A 17409-nucleotide genomic window follows, 5' to 3' on the forward strand; every position below is an offset into this window, starting at 1 on the left:
AAAAAATAATAATTATTATTATTACAACAAAATAGGTCAAAATGTAGTCAAATTATGTTATTCAAAGATGTCAAAAAGAAAAACTACAGAAATGTTGAGGGGGAGCATCTCTGACATCATTACATAACGAGTAAAAGTAAAATCCTTCCAATTATTTTGGAAAGTTATTGTAAGTAATTACCTTAAACTGAAAGTAGAGAACAAAAACCATGATTATAACGAACAGTATTACCTATTATTCAACACAAAACCATAGAATAACTTGTTATAAAAGCAGTAAAACTGATCTGATAAAAGACAATCTCAAAATTCAATCGAACCAAATAATAAAAGATTTTAATGCTACAATTTTTTACTTTACCCGTGTTTATCTTGTCCAAATACTGTTTTCATAACAAGAAGGTAGGTTATAAGTCATAAGGGATAGTCCTTGTATCGGTAACAATACCAAAATTGAGAAAAGAAATAAGTATTAATTACTCCACCTAAATGGGAAAATTAAAAACATTTACTAACAGATGTGATTGTCCAACTAACATTAACCCTTTACTTAGCCGTTTTAATTAAATAAAATCCAAGATCTAGACCGAGAATATAGCCTAGTACGAGTACATCTTAGTATTGGGAGCCTCGCCTCTAATAGCGAATGTGGTGCTTAAGATATGATTGTACAATAAACTGTACGTAAGTATTCCACCATGAATAAAAAAACAAAACAAAAATAAGCTACAAAATAAGAATAACTGAAAAGCCAGGTAAATCCAATTGTAAGTCGCCCCCCTCGCGTGTAGTTTAAATCCCCTTTTTATGAAAGAAAATATTTGTTCACTTACATTTTATTTCTAATATAAATAAGAGGATTTTAAAAAGAGTGAAACAAACTTGAACTCCCGACTATTATTGTCTTTCTTAATTCAATTGTCTTGGCGTCATAAATCACAAAGGAGAGGAGGGAATAATTCCCTCCACATCACAATACTGAAATCATTAGTTCTTATTAAGTTCTATTGTGGTAGGTAAAACGGAGGTTATAAATATGGTGGTATTGTGTAAAAGAAGTGAATGGTTAGTTGTTTTTTTTTTTTGAAGTTTAATGTTTCTAAGTAAGTTTATTTGTCACATTTTGGCATTTATAATGCTTCTTAAAGTAATTCTCAAGTTTTTATGATGTACCTAATTTCTGCAAATGGATTGAAAAGTGCAAGAATTTAATGTGTTGATTCATGTAATTTAAAAAGTAACAATCATTTCTTGTTTGTATCTTCATCTTCTTACTTTTTTAACTTTAAAATTAAATTCTAAATGTTGAATATTGATAGAAATAAAATTAAAGAGATCATTTCCTTGCTTTAGGTTTTAATTTTCCAATTTTGTCTTCTCAAGACCAGTGATATCTTTCTTGTGGATTATATTTCAGGCTAGATTTACCTAAAGGTGAAAATAAATTGAAAAATAAGAGCCTAAAGCAGGAAAACTATATGAAAAATAAATAAAAAAAGTTGACAAGAAAATATATAAATATCTCGTCTTATAGCAATGTGAAAACTTAATTACAATAATTTCGCTGAAACTTTATCATCTCTCGCAGACAATTTTACTTATTTGAGAGTTTTAAAATTTGCCAGATTAATAATAATTTTATTATTATTAAAATTAATATATATTTTTTTTTTAAGATCTTTTTGTAATACTATGACTGGCGTACATCTATGAGATTTTTATTGAAGTGAAACAAGGTAGTGCTTCTTAAGAAAATTAACATTAGATTTAATTTTTCGTTTTGTTTTTTAATTTAATAATTTTTTCCCTTTATTAATAATTAATTTAAAAAATGAAAAAGTAAAAATAAAAAATTAATTATTTTCTAAAATATATTTTAATAGTTTTCGTAATTACAATGTAAAATGAAGAAAAGTAATACGTTTTTTCTCTTTATTCTGTTTTATAAACATATTTTAACCTTTTTTTCAAAATATTAATATTTAATTAATATTATCTATTGTTTCAGAACAAGAGGGATCACTTTTTCATGATGTTTTCATGATCTTTGAGTAGAATTTCGAACAGATTTTTGGAATCAAATTTCACTTGCTGATTCACTGAGGGTGGTTGCGTGGTATGCATTATCTAAAATAAACTTCGCTCACTAAGTCAGCAAAAATAGTGTGAGACGAAAACTTAGTTGAAGTCAAATCCTTTGTACTAAATTGATTCAAATCGACCTATATTGATGGATGAAAGCCCATCAAGGATACAAAGACCATGCGTGCTACGATCAGCGATCTTATCCAGTAAAAATCAAAATATTTTATAATAAAATTAAATTTTAAAATCTTTGATTTAAAAAAAATATATTCTAAACGTCAAGAAAATTAACCTACAAATTGCGTGTTTGCAAAGAATAATATGAATTTTTCTAGGCATAAGCTTTTATTTAAAAGTAATATTTGTTTTACTCATAGTTTCATCTGATGAAATGAAAATGGAGAAAAAACTGGAAACCTCTAAATTTACCTGGAACATAACAAGAAACACAAGATTAGGCAGAAAGAAGATCAAGTCCCCTGGCATAAGAATAGAATTTTAGAAGTAGAAAATGAGAATTTTCTAGGAAAGCTAGGTATGAGTTACTTCTCTGACTATTTTCATGTTCTCTACATCCAAGCAAGTAGATGCTGTAGTAAAGTAGCAAAGATTTTCCTCTTTTTTTCTCCCATTTTTCTGGACTTCTACTTTCAAAACTAGCCCAACTAATAAAATGTAATGATCAAACCCTGGCATAAGAATTAAAAGCAGCAATTTCTAGTAAAACTAGTTAAGATTTTTCCCTTTAGGGGTTTGCAGATTATTTATAAGGGTTTGTCTAAATAATTGAAAACATAAAAGTCGAAATGTAGAAGTAATCTGCATCATCTCCAGCAAGTAGATGCTGCAAGCCGACTTGAAGTTAAAAAAGATACCTTGCTTCATAATCTCAATAATATTTCTTTCATCAAATGAATGATTTTTTGTGGGGAGGGGGTAAAAAGTTCATTTATCACAAAGAACGAGCAATCTGGCATCATCAGAAGTAGATAGTTCATTTAAATAGATAATCCTAGAACATAGTTACTGAACGATCCATAGTATTGATGCGGATATCTTCATAATTCTTACATTTTTGTTTCAGAAAGTAGTAAATATCCTGAGATATTTGGCGGCCTGCAATTATTTTGAAGTCGCTGCTAGACAAGAAATCATGCATACTCCAAATTGTTGGTCAGAAGTCCATGCACTTGCCTCTTTTTGCTTCAGTTTTTTCAGTTGTACTTTCGTGAATTGGTTGGTCTCTTAATGCTTTCTCCAAGAGATATTTGCCGATATTTAAATATAATAAACAGGATGAAATGCGAAAAAAGATCACGCAGAAAGAACAAGATCAGACATGGAGGAAATGATATTGCGAATATCGGAGAGGCAAATTATGCGGGGAGACGGTACAAATATTGCCCCTTTTAGTGCCTTTCTCTGCGTCTTCTTTACCAGCTACTTTATTACCATGATTCTGTTATTTAAGTTTAAAAATTTAAACTTGTAGAGTTATTACATAGAAAATTGCACAAAGCAATTAGTGTAACCCCATGCTTGCGTATCAAACCAAACATTTTGCTGTATTTGTTTTTCTTAAAACAAAGAAAACTTATCTATTAATAAATGAAAAGCCCTTAAAAAACAAAAAAAAACAAAAATTATTCTTTGTTTATTTTTATTAGAGTTGAAAAAGTTTTTCAGTTTTTCTTTATTTCATTTTTTGCTTTAATTCTTCATTTGTAGGCCACATCTATGGGGCCATTATTAGCGCCCTCTTTCACCACCATTAAACTCCAAACTTTTTTCAAACTTCTATTTCCGCCCATCGTCTACAGTGATCTAGTAGGGGCTAAAAAGAAAAGTTATTTGCTGGAGTTGATTTAATTTTTATTATGAGGAAATACTTTTTAGTTTATTTGGCACAACTTTGTTTTCCACGATTTCATTTTTTATTTTATTTCTGGTGGTATAATTGCCTTCTTCGTACTTAATCAACTTAATTCTTCCGCTTCCTTTAGTTAATTCGATCTACTGTCTTTGCATGCCACTAATTTATCTTTTTCAATCATTGCTGGCAGTATAAACCATTTCTCATTTCGCTGTTTCAAGTAAATACGGAAACGGAAATTTAATATTTAAGTAATAGGATATAGGGACAAGTTGTTGACTACTCGTTGCTTTCCATCCTGCGAATTCTCTTTTGTTGGTATCTAAATGAATTTTCACATGTTTTTCTAAGGTTATTTTCTTTCTTATTAAACAGATTTTCAAATTTTCCCATGTTCCTTTTTAAGAGGAAGTATTGCAATCGTGATAATTCTAATTCTTTTTAATGAAAGAACAGGGACACTGCCCTCTAGATCTGAATGCCTTAAAGGACATCCAAAATTGTGTTTCCCTTTGATTCGCTATTTCCTGCACCACTCAGTACTTCCAATTATCAGAAAATAGTACGGTTTAGCAAAAAATAAAAAGCTTGCGATTTTGATTCACCCCTTAGTGAAAATTAAGTTTAACTGAATAAAAGCTAACTTTATGGAAAGCTCGCAAGAAAAGATTTCCTGGAAGGGACTTTCCCTGTCGCTTGACTGTCAAGTTTAGTAAAAACTGCTTTTATAATCGAGTAACTTTTCTAATAAATAATTAATTTTGTGAATAAGCAAAAAAGAGGACAGCTTGACTTGGCAGGGAAAGCTACTTTTAAAAAAAGCTGCCATCTTCTTACTTGGTGTCCTTTCCAACAACTAATTCAAAACGTACGTTTAACTTTCTAAAATAACTTCAGCAGATAGTTAAAAAAAAAATGGTGGAAATATTTCGGTCCACTGGCAAACGATGTAAAAATATTTAAAAATTTATATGGAATATTCTTAAATGGGAAGAACGTGAAACTTGGTTTGGACTCGGTTTCCGGTCTTGCTCTCGACAGGTCAGTTCCTGAAGTACTGCTTCGGCAAGCCTTCTAAAATAGAGGCGAAATACTAGAAAATCAACTCTATAAATTGGTGTTTCCACTTAACCACTCTTGTCTAAAATCCTGTTGTTGCAGCTATTTCCTGGTCGCATCTAGGAGGAAAATCAATTTTTTTATTTTCCAACGAATTTTCATTTTTGATTTATGATAGAAGTACACAAAAAAAGAGAGAGAGAGAGCAAGTTTCATACTCAAGGGACTTCTCGATATGAATGTTGGCAGTGAAAATTTAATTTTCCTCCTGTACTAAGGAAAAGCTACATAAAAAGTTAGAGGAAGCTTAGATTTGAAAACAGGGGACCTCAAGACATACTCAGGTGTTGTAATTCATGGTATATTCTAGGGAACGGCGAGTTCGCTCACCATTCTTCGAACAGAAATAGGAAGCCAAAGATACAATCTTCAATATGGTGGCTGAGTGCTTAGCATATATACGTATATATAAACAGCGTATCTTCGCCATAATATTTAGAAGATGGTCTAACGTTATGACTGAGAGTACAGTATATAGAAACAACCACCGGGGAAGTAACTGTGCATTCAGTGAACAGGCTGCGGAGGAAGCTGGTTATCTGAATAGTTAGTAATAAGAAAGAAGGCCGTACTACTTGGAGGCGGCACCAATCCAAGTTCTGTGGTCTTAAGCAGCGCATGAATACACCGACCTTTCCACCTAAACTCGCATTTCTACAGCAACCATCTTGCTGGTTTTTAAGCACCCTTCTGTGTATATAAGTAAACATAAGCTTTGTAGCTATTTCTACTGCAGCAGCCCTGAGGGTTATCCTTTGTATAAGCCAGAAACTCACAAAATACTCTAAAATCTTATATATACTTCCTTAGGGGAGTATAACACATATGTTACAGTTCATGCAATTAATCCGATAAGCAAGAATAATGGACCAATTATAATTTGTATCATGTAGGACAAACTGGTAATTATTATAGGGGCCAGTGAAGTCTGTTAAGTTTAAAAATTTGGGAGGACCCCTCGCAGGACTTTATAAACAACGTAGACTTTGTAAGCTATACTGTAGTACAGTACTTCCGCCTAGCAGCCTCCATTAAGCAGGTAAAAGTTAGACGGAAAGCATTTTTGTATTAATTTTCCCCTTTTATACCCGGACGGTGCGTTATTGCGCAATACAAAGTAATGAAGATAAATGTAATAATAAGGAAACTGAGGATAGGATAGGAAATTCTAAGTACAATCTTTATTCCTTTTTTATATCTTCTCCTTCAGGTTGGTATCTTCGTGGCGGGTTGAGAGGGTCAGTATTTCATCTCATTAAACATAATACAATATTGTGATAGCTCTGTGGTTCGGGAGAATTTAACTTCTTTTTTTTTATTGATTTATTTTAATTTCCTTTTAAAACTGCTGAGAGGAAGTGTAGCTGTTATAACCGGAAGTACGTGTTTTGAGTATTCCGGAACAGAGAGAGAGAGAGAACATCTTCCTCTTACAGCAACTTATTGGCTGGATTCAATATCCTTCACGTTTAATCCTTCCTGATAGTTAATTATCGTAATATTTCCTTATAACTTGGGGAAATCACTCGTCATAACTTTGTTAAGAGTCTGGAAATTCTAAAAATGTAGGAGAGCTAAGTCTCAAGGTTAAAGTTCTATTTCAGTATTTTGTACAATTTCAAAATCTGCATAATAATATAATTAGAATTGAATACATTTCCAAATTCGGAGTTTGAAAATCTATAAGTTAGAATTGTAGTTAAGGAAAAGTCAGAAAAGTGAAAATCGTCAGAGGTTTTCCTTGAGGTTTTTCACTTCGGTGCTCGCCAAACAAAGAAAGCATAAAATTTTTATCTTTATGAAGATTTAAATAAAAATTGAATTTAAAATCTTGTAGTACTTTCCCACTGAAAACGTAGGCGGTAGAATCTGTGAACTCTGCTTGGAGGTTTTTTTTTGAGTTTTTGTTGCGTGTTGTTCTAGGAAATGTGAGGAAAAGTTTGTGATGTAAAGAAAAAAAAAAACTGTAGCTAAAAAAAGGGGGAGTAGAGAGATATCATCCCACGGGAACCCATTACCATTGCCAACCTTCATGAATATCTTACAGCTCAACTTGAGCCTTGGTTAGAAGTCAAGCAACTCCGTCCTGGAGGACGGGAGTGCGGGGCCAGTAAGCCTCCAGTGGTGAAGAGGAAGTCCGGTCTTGTAGAGGTGGAATGTATACAACAAAGTGCAAAGTGGTTGGTAGGCATTTTTTTAAAAAAAAAACAAACTTTGTTCTGTCTGTGCGCATGTAATTGGAAAACTGCAAACACCATGGTGGAAAATGTCAGGAAAAACAGTTTTTATTGTTTTATAAAAATTGTCTACAATAAATTTTTAATTTCTCTTATCCTCCTTTCATGTTTCACCGAAAATACAATTTTGTAGTCCACTAAAACAGCATAAAATAATAATGGAAAAAATCAACGTTGTCAAAATTGAACATTTGGCTTCAGAGCCACCCTCAGGGCTCTTCATTAGCATTTGTTCAAAATCTGTCTGCCCTTCTGGAGTTTTCTAGACACTTTTTAGAGGATTTCCATTTGAACTTAGATATATTTTTTTTCCTTATCCCGCGACAAAGGCGTTAAGCCATTTTCTTTCTGGCAGCCCAATATCTTTCATACATAGTGGTCATGCCCTGTAGTGCCGGGCACTCGTTCAAATGGTTAAAAATCATTACGCCGTCATTGCACAATGGGCAAATCGGCGAGTCCCTAATACCTATCTTGTGGAGGTAGTCCTTGTAGATAGTCGTGCCCTGTAATTCCTCGGAAGAGCACAACAGACTCTTTTCTTGGGAGGCCGGCAGGTATCTTCTTTTCTAGCAATGTTGCCCACTGCTTTCCAGCGATCGTGCTCCAGTATTCCTCGTGTAATTTCCCCATTATGTGGCTACCTATAACTCTTTTAGCCGATGCGTGGTCGGGCTGATCGCATTGACTTACCTGTTTCGCAAGGTTATCGGCCTGCTCGTTCCCTGGTAATCCACAATGTGCCGGAATCCACTGGAAAGCCAGATGCTTCCCTTCTACTTAGATATAACGATACTTAGATAGATAGATACTTAGATAGATATGAACTTAGATACAACGTACGTTGGATCTATCACCAAGGTTTTAAACGTTTATCCAGAGAATATTTATTTTGTAGGGGGGGTTTCTGAGTAGTCACGATTCTTCCTTCTGTAATTCAATTTTATTGTAATTTAATTTACCTAATTAAACATAGACACGAGTCAGTTTAATATATTTAGTACGGCAGTTAGTCCACAGATAGCGCGAGCTATATTCATGTAGCTTGACTTTGGGCGGAAGATCCTATTCATTAAAGAGAATTTTTATTAAATCAAGATTTCTTGTCTAAACCCAGTAGACGTTTGCCGGATGTTATCGTGCAGTAGCATACTCATTTTCTTTTCATCGCGTTTTCGCAAAGCCTTCTTGAACTATAGACTAATTTCTTTAAAGGTACATCTACAGAATGGATTTGATGACTTAGTGTAAATTCTATCGATTATTATCGGTTACTCAGATGGATTTACAAGTTTTAATAATTTTTGTAGGAAAATGTGTACTAGGTCTGTTCTGAAAGAGTAGAGATAGACTTCCATCTTATATGCCATTTAAGGGTATTGCACGGTTTCATAAACTGTAAACGGTTGCAAGAAGTATTTCTGAAACTTGGACTTGGTACAAAATATAAGGTTAGCAAGTGTTATAGCCTGATTCCATTGATTTTCCAATCACTCACGTTTCTAACCTTTCCTTTTTATAACAGAGACCACAAACGATCTCGGAAGGTTATTAATGCAGGAATTAATGCTTCGGGATGCTGGACTTTGTCTGGCACAAAGCGAGCCTGTTGAGGATGTGTGACGCGAGCAGTCCATTATAGAACTTTGCTAATGTTAGTGAGCTAGGAAGAATAGGTCCCCGCGTTGGAGAGAGAGAGAAGTAGCAGCTCTGGAAGAAAATTGCACTGAGCGCCTGTCTAGGTGAACCTACTGGATAAATTGCCGCCCGCTCGTGCGTTCACTGTTGTTGGGCCTGCAATGCACCAATACTCTGGTAGGTTCCAGTAACCGATCTGCGGCCACTTTACCCCACCACCACGCACCACGAACTCCCAACTATGTGATGCGCTCGTGTGTACTCGCACATTACGTCAGAAAATGCGGAAAAGCATTTTCCCCCTTGCTAGAACTACTTCCTCTTGCCATCACGGAGTCGTTTAAACCAGAGATTTATTTCAGCCAAACAGCAACTTCGCCACCACCGCTTTTTAAATAAATCCCCTCTTTCCGGGAACACGTTATAAAGCTCGACGAAAATTACCCAGTTAAGCTTTAATATAAATATTTCTCTTTTTTATTACTTACTCTTCTACAGCATATTTTAATTATTCCATTATTAATTAATTATCAGTTAATTTAATTAAGCTCTCTTTGGTCTTCTCAATTTCCTGTGGAAAAAAGAGGAAGTCGTGAACTTTTCTCGAAAATAGCTCCAACGATTTTTCTTTTACTTTTCGCGAGGTGAAAACGGCACTTCTTAGAGAGGGGATGATTAGGCTTTCCTCTAATACGTCATACTATGGTAATGTGGGGCCGGATCGCCACCTACGTAACATTAACGAGTGTTAAAAATGTAAAGGAAAGAAAAATTCTCTTCATTGTGAACGTGAAATTTCTCGAAAAGTCAGATTCAATTTTTTTTTTTTTTAGTGAGGCATGCAGATCTAAGGATCTAGAAGATACCCGGGAGGATATATCCACCGCCAGCCAACACCTGATGATTCAAGCCTACCTTGAATGATGGCATGACAGCCCTTTATAGGTCTTTAGAGGGCCCTATCGTATATCGTTGTGATTGGTTTACGTTCCGTCGTATTTCGAATGGCCAAATTAAATGATAACCGATTTCTGCCATTCTAAGGTCTAATACTTCCTGTGAAAACTGTAAACTGAAAATCTGCCTTCTTACAGTGTTGTCTCTTATTAGAGGAACTAGAGGAATAAGACAATAATTGTTGATAAAGTTATAAGTACTCGTTCTAGTTTTGCTTTAACAAAGAAAAAGAAAAACTCAGAAGACGTAGCACAAGAAAAAGTTTGTAGGAGAATAGAGGGGAGTGACCGAGCAATAGTTTATAGAGTTCCCTAAGGAATTGACTAACCACTTGAACAAGAATCATCACAAAGGGAACTCTTTCCCTCTCCTCGTTTGTATTCCTAACCGGAGAATGGCGGAAGTAGAAGATACTTTCACGAGAAGTTAGTATTAAAAGGAGAGTTATGTGAGTGGGTTTGGACTCCTCTGGAAAGATACTTGGGTACAAAATCGAACTTTGGTGGGTGAAATAAGGGAAGCAGCTGTCCACAGTTTAGAATAGTTCACCAAAGGGGCAGCTTAGGGTTTCTTTTAAGAAGGTTAAAAAAAGGATAGGTGCAGTGGTCCTGGAGCTAACTGACTTGTAGAGATATATGTGTGCGGATGTATTTGGGATAGTGCTTACCTAATGTCAAATCGATCTAGCTTTATCCGTTACCTGAAAGAAAAAAGACGGAAATAAGAGAAAAAACTGTTTTCCTAAAGATGATTATAGATAGGGAGAGAAAGGGAGGAAACATACTAAGGGGAGGAACAAAGAATTACTGGCAAATGCAAATTTGTTCAAAATTGGACGATTAGTGTTAAGAAATTAGAGCAAAGATATGCACAAAGTTTTTAATATTGATATTAAAATGTTTGTTTTAATTTTTCCGTTTTTGGGAGAAAAATAGTTTTCAATTTTATTAGCAAATAGTTTCGGCAAGGATGTGTGTCCTCATCAATGAGTCTGTAGGTTTATAAACAGGTAATTTCAATGGTTATTTTTGTTGCAGTTTTATTCTTTTACTGAGTTTACTTAATGTAGTTTTACATTTTAAGTTTGTGATAAGTCATTTCTCTGGATCTATTGTTTTGTATTTAGCCACAATCCTAGGATTGCTTTGTGATTTGAACTGATGGTGTGTTTAATGTCTGTAATGTTGAATCAGGGTGAAGAGCTTGTTTGGCTAGTTTTGAAAAATTTACACCACTAACTTCAATCAAACTTTACTTTTTGTCTCAACGAAGAGCCAAGACTGTAGAGGGAACAAGAGTATCTTATATAGTCCCTTCAGACCGCTAGAAACAGTTCAGTGAGATACCGGAAGATAGTCCGATGGATAGACGACATGGTAGTCCATAGCTGCTATACGATTAAGGGATTCTGATCGCAAAATTATAGTAAAGTCCCCCACAAAGGGCCCAATCAAAACATAAATTTTCAGATTTGTGCAATTTTCAGTTGCTTTTCTTTTTTAGAGAGATATTTTCACACTCAGACCATTTTCTGAAAACTAATTTTACTGACTCAGGGGTCCCAACAAATAAAATAGAAAACTTGAGATGATCACAACACTTTTGTAGCTTAGCTGATCGTGAGTTACAGCAATATTTCATATTAGTCGGATATAACTTTCAAAATCGCTACTTAAGTTGCAACTAAAATTCAATGAGAAAATAAAATGTTTAGCTATTACAGTTTTATAAAGTTATGTGAGTCTTCATACATTTTATTTTTCACTTAAAAGTTAACGGCCACTGCAAAATGTGAACACTTGAATAGAATAGAAACCAGGAAGAGAGTACAGAAGAGAAGTAGAGTTTTTGAATTAGATAAATTAAAAAAAAAGAAGTGTTATTAGACGAATAAACTTTTATTTCATTCCTTTAATATCAAGTCTGCCATAGTAACTACTGGAATAGGGGAAGAAATAAATGCAAATAGCCCCTGATAAATATTAAAGTAAAATTACTGGGTGGTAGAGGGGTTCCCTAAGGAAAAATGTGTTGAAGTAAATAAATAAAACAAGCGGTATGCCATGTTAACCTTAAATGTAAAAAAAAAAAAAACAGAAATATATATAAAAAAGTATTTGCGAGAAAAAGTGTGTGAGTTGAACTGGGATAAAAAGTACGATAAAATGAAAAATACGATAAAATAAAAGGGAAAGAAAAGGAAGAAGCAAAACTAGAGCAAGTTTAACACAATGCAAGAGTGACTAGAAGTAAAGGTGCTGTAGGGCACCGAGTAATATCCAACTGGCAAATATAACCTGCACCGTTGGCAGAGGCAAAAGGTAATTTCCTGTTATCTACCTTCGAACTGTCTGGCGCTTGCTACAAAATATTTCACAGTAAATTGATAAACTTGGCAATATTTTATTACCGTTTTGAGATATTAAATAAATATTATTTTTAGTAATTTTAACAATATAAAATGAATCGGAGTACCGATGCAGCGGTGTGTGCCTCTTGATGAAATTATGGATTAGCATCGTCAAGGGGAATTTGATGCTTAATTTTAATTGTGATGAATCTAGGCTTTTTTACTTTATGAACTTTATAGTCTTAGGGAACGAATTATGTGTGAGTAATTTTGCCAAAAAAATATATAAATGAAGTATAAAAAGATTTCAAAGACGTTCTCTGCAGGAGAATTCATTACATTCATGGAGAATACGCCGCTGTACCGAGTTTGAAGAAAATTCTGTTTTACTGAAAGTGAGTACTTATACTTTATGAAAATAGTTTTCCGTATTATTCTGGAAAAGGGCTCTAAATGCCTTTCTTGACATTTCAGATACCAGCTGCAGTATACAAACTTATTATTTTTATTCTCTTATATCTGTTAGAAGAAGTAAAGCGATTATGAATATTGCGTATGACGATACCTATCACTTAACAGGCACTGTAGAAAGAAGCTTACCCAGTACTGGATATACTTTTCGAGTAATTGAATGAGAGAAAAGCAGTTCAAAGAAAATCTGAAAAAAGTGAACAAAAAGTACCTTTGTTAAGTGTTACTTTTCGTTGAGAACTTTTGACCGCTAAGTTATCGGTCCCATGGGGGTATTCTGAAATAATAAGTTAAAGCTTTACTTACAAGGTTTGTTTTGAGCTTTAAGTGTACACCGCAGATTGACCAGTAGATAAAAGCTAAGTCACGATGGTCCTTTCTTTCCTTTATGTAAAAAGAAAATAGAAAATTGTTCTGAGAGAAATAGAGCTACCTTACTTGGCAACCTCCAGCTAAAGTAGGTAAGTTAATTGAGTTGATGTTAAAGTACAGTTTCAAATTGTGTAATCAAAGACAATGTGCAATTGTTAATTAATCAAAATAAGTCCTGATGAGAGAAAATTTAGCAATTACAAATAAAAAAAAATAGGGCTGAAATTGACAATAATTTCTTTTTTTTAAGGGTAATATGATAATGATAATCAAACAGAAAGTTTTGCGATCATGTCAAATCATAGAAAGATATCTTGTGTAATACATATTATTTTGTCTCTCATGAATGCGGGGATTGTTTTTTTTTCTTTGTATGAACGGGATTTAAAAAATAAGTGTTTTAAAAGTGTTTTTTTTTTCGTTTTTTACAGTTCGTTTGTGATGCTTCTGGACGATCTTTTAAGCAAATTATAGTGCAAGAGCATACATTTCGTATCAGTCTACCTTAAAAATTATGAGGTTGAGTTTGTATTTCTTCCTCACCACGCTTATGTGGACTTAATCCGATTAATGGCACATCTTTTGCAGGGTAATATATATTATCAAATAGTAACTGAATTACTGATAGGAATATGGTTTGAAACAGTTTTAAGTGTTCGTCAAATTACTTAAAGGAATAAACAGGCAAGTCTTATTTTTTTGTATACTACTTTAAAGTAAAACGACTAAAATGAAAATACTTCGTAACAGTCCATAAATCACAAAAGTGCTCAAGTTAGATGTTGTTGCTTTATTATTCACTTTGATCCAAATTGTATTCTGTATTCCATATCTATTAGTATTCCGAATTTACTTTATCTTGCTGATAAGGACAGGATTGCGGAAACAGTTTTGTGGCTCCCGTTATTGGACGAATAAAAATCGCACCTAATCACTAATTATTGTTACAAATAATATGTTGTTACAAAACAACATGGACGGTTTAATGTAATAAGCCAGGAGAGAGCTAATTTTGTAGACTCTCAAGTATAGGAGAAGGCTTGAGAAACTTTGTATGTACAGAGTGGTTGGATGGCTTACTTATTTAGTTCTGTTGTTAAGAGTTTTGTTGCTGTTGCTTCAACTATAAGTTAAAGTTTGTAGCTGCCATTTGTACTTGTAGCTAAATTATCTTCTGCGCAAACGTTTAACCTTTTCTCTCCAGTGTTAGTGCATCCTATTCATTATTTGGGGGGGGGGGGGGAGTAGAGTTCTGTTTCCCAAGACACAGTAAGCAAAAGAGAGGCTCTTCTTGTACTATCCCTTAAATGTCTGCAGGTGCAGGGTATGTGCCAAAGATCTCACGCCTCTAACTAGCCATCCCGTCTAACAAGGAAGCCATTATTTTTCTCTTAACGCTAGAGATCCTACACGGTAAAGAGGAGTGGCTTATTGTGTTGTCCTCGTATAGTTCTATTCAGAGAAAACTCGCCATTTTTTTGCGAATTGTTCTTTCTAGGGCGTTTCGTGATTGCATCGCAACCTTTTTCGTGATTGCATCGCAACCTTACCAACAGGGCTTTAGGAATATGAACTTATATGACGCTGTAGTCTCTTACGTAACTTCTCCAATTCAAATCCTTTAAGGGCTGTACGGTTCAGCCTTGCGTAGTATCATAAGAGTGAAATGTCTTAACCAAAATTTCAAGTTGATTGAATGCCAGTCAACTGTAAGAGTGACTGTTAATGTCAGTCGCCGAACGGTTTCATTTGTAACTGGACTTAAATTTTGTTTGGTCCTTCACTTCAATTCGAAATTTTTTCCCAGGGGATATTGATTCTAGTGAGGTTCTAAGGAGAGATGTATCGTCACGCTTCCTTCAAGCACCATTTTATTAATTATAATTGAGTTCATTTTAGATTGTTTACTTTAAACTTGCAGAACTGGTCTCTAGTAACCATTTAAAGATAATTTTAACCTTTTTTTTCTTAATTTAAGATAGAACAAGATAAATGGCCATATCAAGTGATAGAGGCAGTAATGATGGTTCCAGTGTTTTTAGTGGTTCTCCAAGTAAATGTGCCACATGACAGGGAGGCCTGTGAGAAGAGGAACGGAATGTGTTTTGTAAAAGGAGTGTCTTGTAACAAGGAGTTTAGACAGATAATGATTACACTGGGCATGTTTGGTGCAGGAGGAATGTAACTTGCGAGGAGGGATACAAAGGCAGAAGAGCAACGGGTGTCAACCAAACTCTCACACCGCCGCGCGCACTTTGACAAGATACTGTTCTCTCATCTTCTCTGTGGGCGTCTTTAGAATAGGTGGAGGAGCCTATAGTGTATGTTACTATAGTGTGGACAGTTTTGTTACTATAGTTAAGTTTGCTATCTATGTCATGTCTTATCTGTTAACGTTTATAGTGTATATGTGCCCACTAAGTTTCTGCACTGTAACTATTACACTAAAAGCGGCCATTACTAGTTGTTGTAGTGTTTGTTACTATTGTTTTAAGTTTTGTTGTGTGTTAATGTTGGTAGAGGGCTGCCCCATAGACTATAGTGTAGACTATAGTGTAGAAGACGTAAATGATACTGTGACTGCCATTTCACTTCCGGTGTTGTGGTGTCTTCCTCTTTCAACATGATTGTTTATCTTTCCAGATGTCCGAGCTCTTTTCTCTTTCTCACACACCTGAGATCGCCCACCACATTTACAGCTAATATCAGCAGGTTACTTCTTTACAACTCCTTCATCCCACAATCTAGGGAAGATTTTATTAATCCCTCATCTGTCTTGTTAATTCGTGAAATTTTTCAACGTCCTCTTGCTGTTCTCTAAAGTTTGTTAAATAATATCAAATTTGATTTGGAGGTTTAAGGACATGCCACTATAGAAATAGGTAATTCAAAGATTAATATTTTGAAACATATTAATTAAAAGGCTTTAGAAATTAAAAGCTTGAGCTTAAAGATGTGTAGACTAAACTTGAGCTTCTTCTTGAAGCTTTTTTTTTATAAAAATATTTTGTTGATTTATTTAAAATATTTTTAAAAATATTGGAAAAATCCTATTCTACATTTTCTCTCTCAAGCTGCAGGAAGCAGTTGCAATGTGCAACACTCCACCTCCTTTCGGCAGCTTGTTTTTTACCTCCACTATTTGACACAGTGATAGGAGTTCGTTTTCTTACAATTGGGTGAGTATTTCATGCTATAGAGTGAGCGGTCTCACCTGGCACCAGTAAGTAGATGGAGGTAGTAGATGTAATTCGGCCGCTGAGCTGAATACCCCGAAAAAAATAGCAAAAATTTCACAACTTTACCTTAAAGCAATACTTCTCTCTAAGGAGACAAGAAAGTCGAAATTGTTTAATCTTGTATCACCTATTCAAGAAGATGAAGATTGTTCAGAATAATAGATACAGAGGAAAGAGGAATTCATTTGCTTCAGAGGATCCAGGGTCCAGTCCTCTGAGGAAATGAAATGTTAAAATGGAAACTTGAAAGAATAAACACATGCAGTCACATGTGTGAAAATAGGAAATGTTTTCTCGATATGTGTTAGTGAATTGTGAATTTTTCCAATTTTCTTTACATGTATTATTTAAATAAACGTAGAAGAAAAGTACAGACGGGGTAGATATCAAGTTTTGATAAACTCAAACATAGAAATCATTCTTCCTTTCTCTTACTTTCTAGTAAAAGGTAGTTTCGTGATTGTGCCAAATTTAACAAACTGGGGTGTTCCTGTAAATTGAGATTTTAGGGGGGGAGTTTTCATCGATAAAACTTAGTTTTCCAGAAAATTATCAAGGAATTAATACAAATATCTCTAAAACGAAACAAAAAAAAATCGCATATGGCTCAAACTTCTATATTCCGATTTGGGTCAAGCCAACATATTGGACCACAGTGCCTGGCCCGTAACTTAGCAACTGCAATCTTTACTGAGTCTTTACTACGATTTCCTTTACATTTCTTATATTCAGGTTACACGCAGATTTATAAGCTTGGTGTTGGGAAGGGCTAGAAGGGAAAGGTTATCTTTATAGTGCCATCGCTGTGTAATGTATGGGTTTATAAACGTATTATTGTTATCAAGAATTAATTATGTCTCCTCAATTCGGAGTTAGGTAATCGATCTTTTTTACTTTTGCTTGAAAAAAGTTCCCTAAAATCTACACCTCTAAAAACCCCAATTTAGCGAAAATCTAAATTCGTTGACGCTATTATTAACTGACGAAATTCTGTACAAAATAAAAACAAAATGTGTTCAATTCTATTTCCTTTTAATCTTCATTAAAGTCTAAAAACGTCTTGCCAGC

At 34.3% G+C, this 17409-nt stretch overlaps 1 protein-coding gene and 2 long non-coding RNA genes across 11 annotated transcripts in view; 2 read left to right on the forward strand and 1 right to left on the reverse strand.

The window, feature by feature from the left end:
* LOC141458589 (disks large 1 tumor suppressor protein-like) overlaps positions 1-17409 on the reverse strand; it is a 137928-nt gene that overhangs the window by 63993 nt on the left and 56526 nt on the right. The gene's annotated exons all lie outside the window — the stretch shown is intronic.
* LOC141458591 (uncharacterized) lies at positions 992-3723 on the forward strand. 4 transcript variants are annotated; one of them, XR_012461062.1, is made up of 5 exons: positions 992-1065; positions 1677-1736; positions 2009-2291; positions 2463-2620; positions 3170-3723. It is a non-coding gene; the product is annotated as an uncharacterized lncRNA (long non-coding RNA). The 4 variants fall into 4 exon arrangements; XR_012461060.1 differs by having other exon boundaries at positions 1002-1103; XR_012461061.1 differs by lacking the exon at positions 992-1065 and adding an exon at positions 1098-1237.
* Positions 11106-17409, forward strand: part of LOC141458592 (uncharacterized) — a 46805-nt gene continuing 40501 nt past the window's right edge. For 2 of the 6 annotated variants that reach the window (XR_012461067.1, XR_012461064.1), the window contains exons 1-4: positions 11106-12654; positions 12734-13191; positions 13534-13790; positions 15085-15423. This is a non-coding gene — a long non-coding RNA (uncharacterized lncRNA). Of the gene's footprint in view, positions 12655-12733; positions 13192-13533; positions 13791-15080; positions 15424-17409 lie in introns of all 6 variants that reach the window. The other 4 variants (XR_012461065.1, XR_012461066.1, XR_012461068.1 and 1 more) reach the window with 4 other exon arrangements.

The sequence above is a fragment of the Rhodnius prolixus genome, unplaced genomic scaffold (genome assembly GCF_049639745.1).
Source record: "Rhodnius prolixus isolate KJV_2025 unplaced genomic scaffold, Rpr scaffold_5, whole genome shotgun sequence".
In the NCBI taxonomy this organism is placed as follows: domain Eukaryota; kingdom Metazoa; phylum Arthropoda; class Insecta; order Hemiptera; family Reduviidae; genus Rhodnius; species Rhodnius prolixus.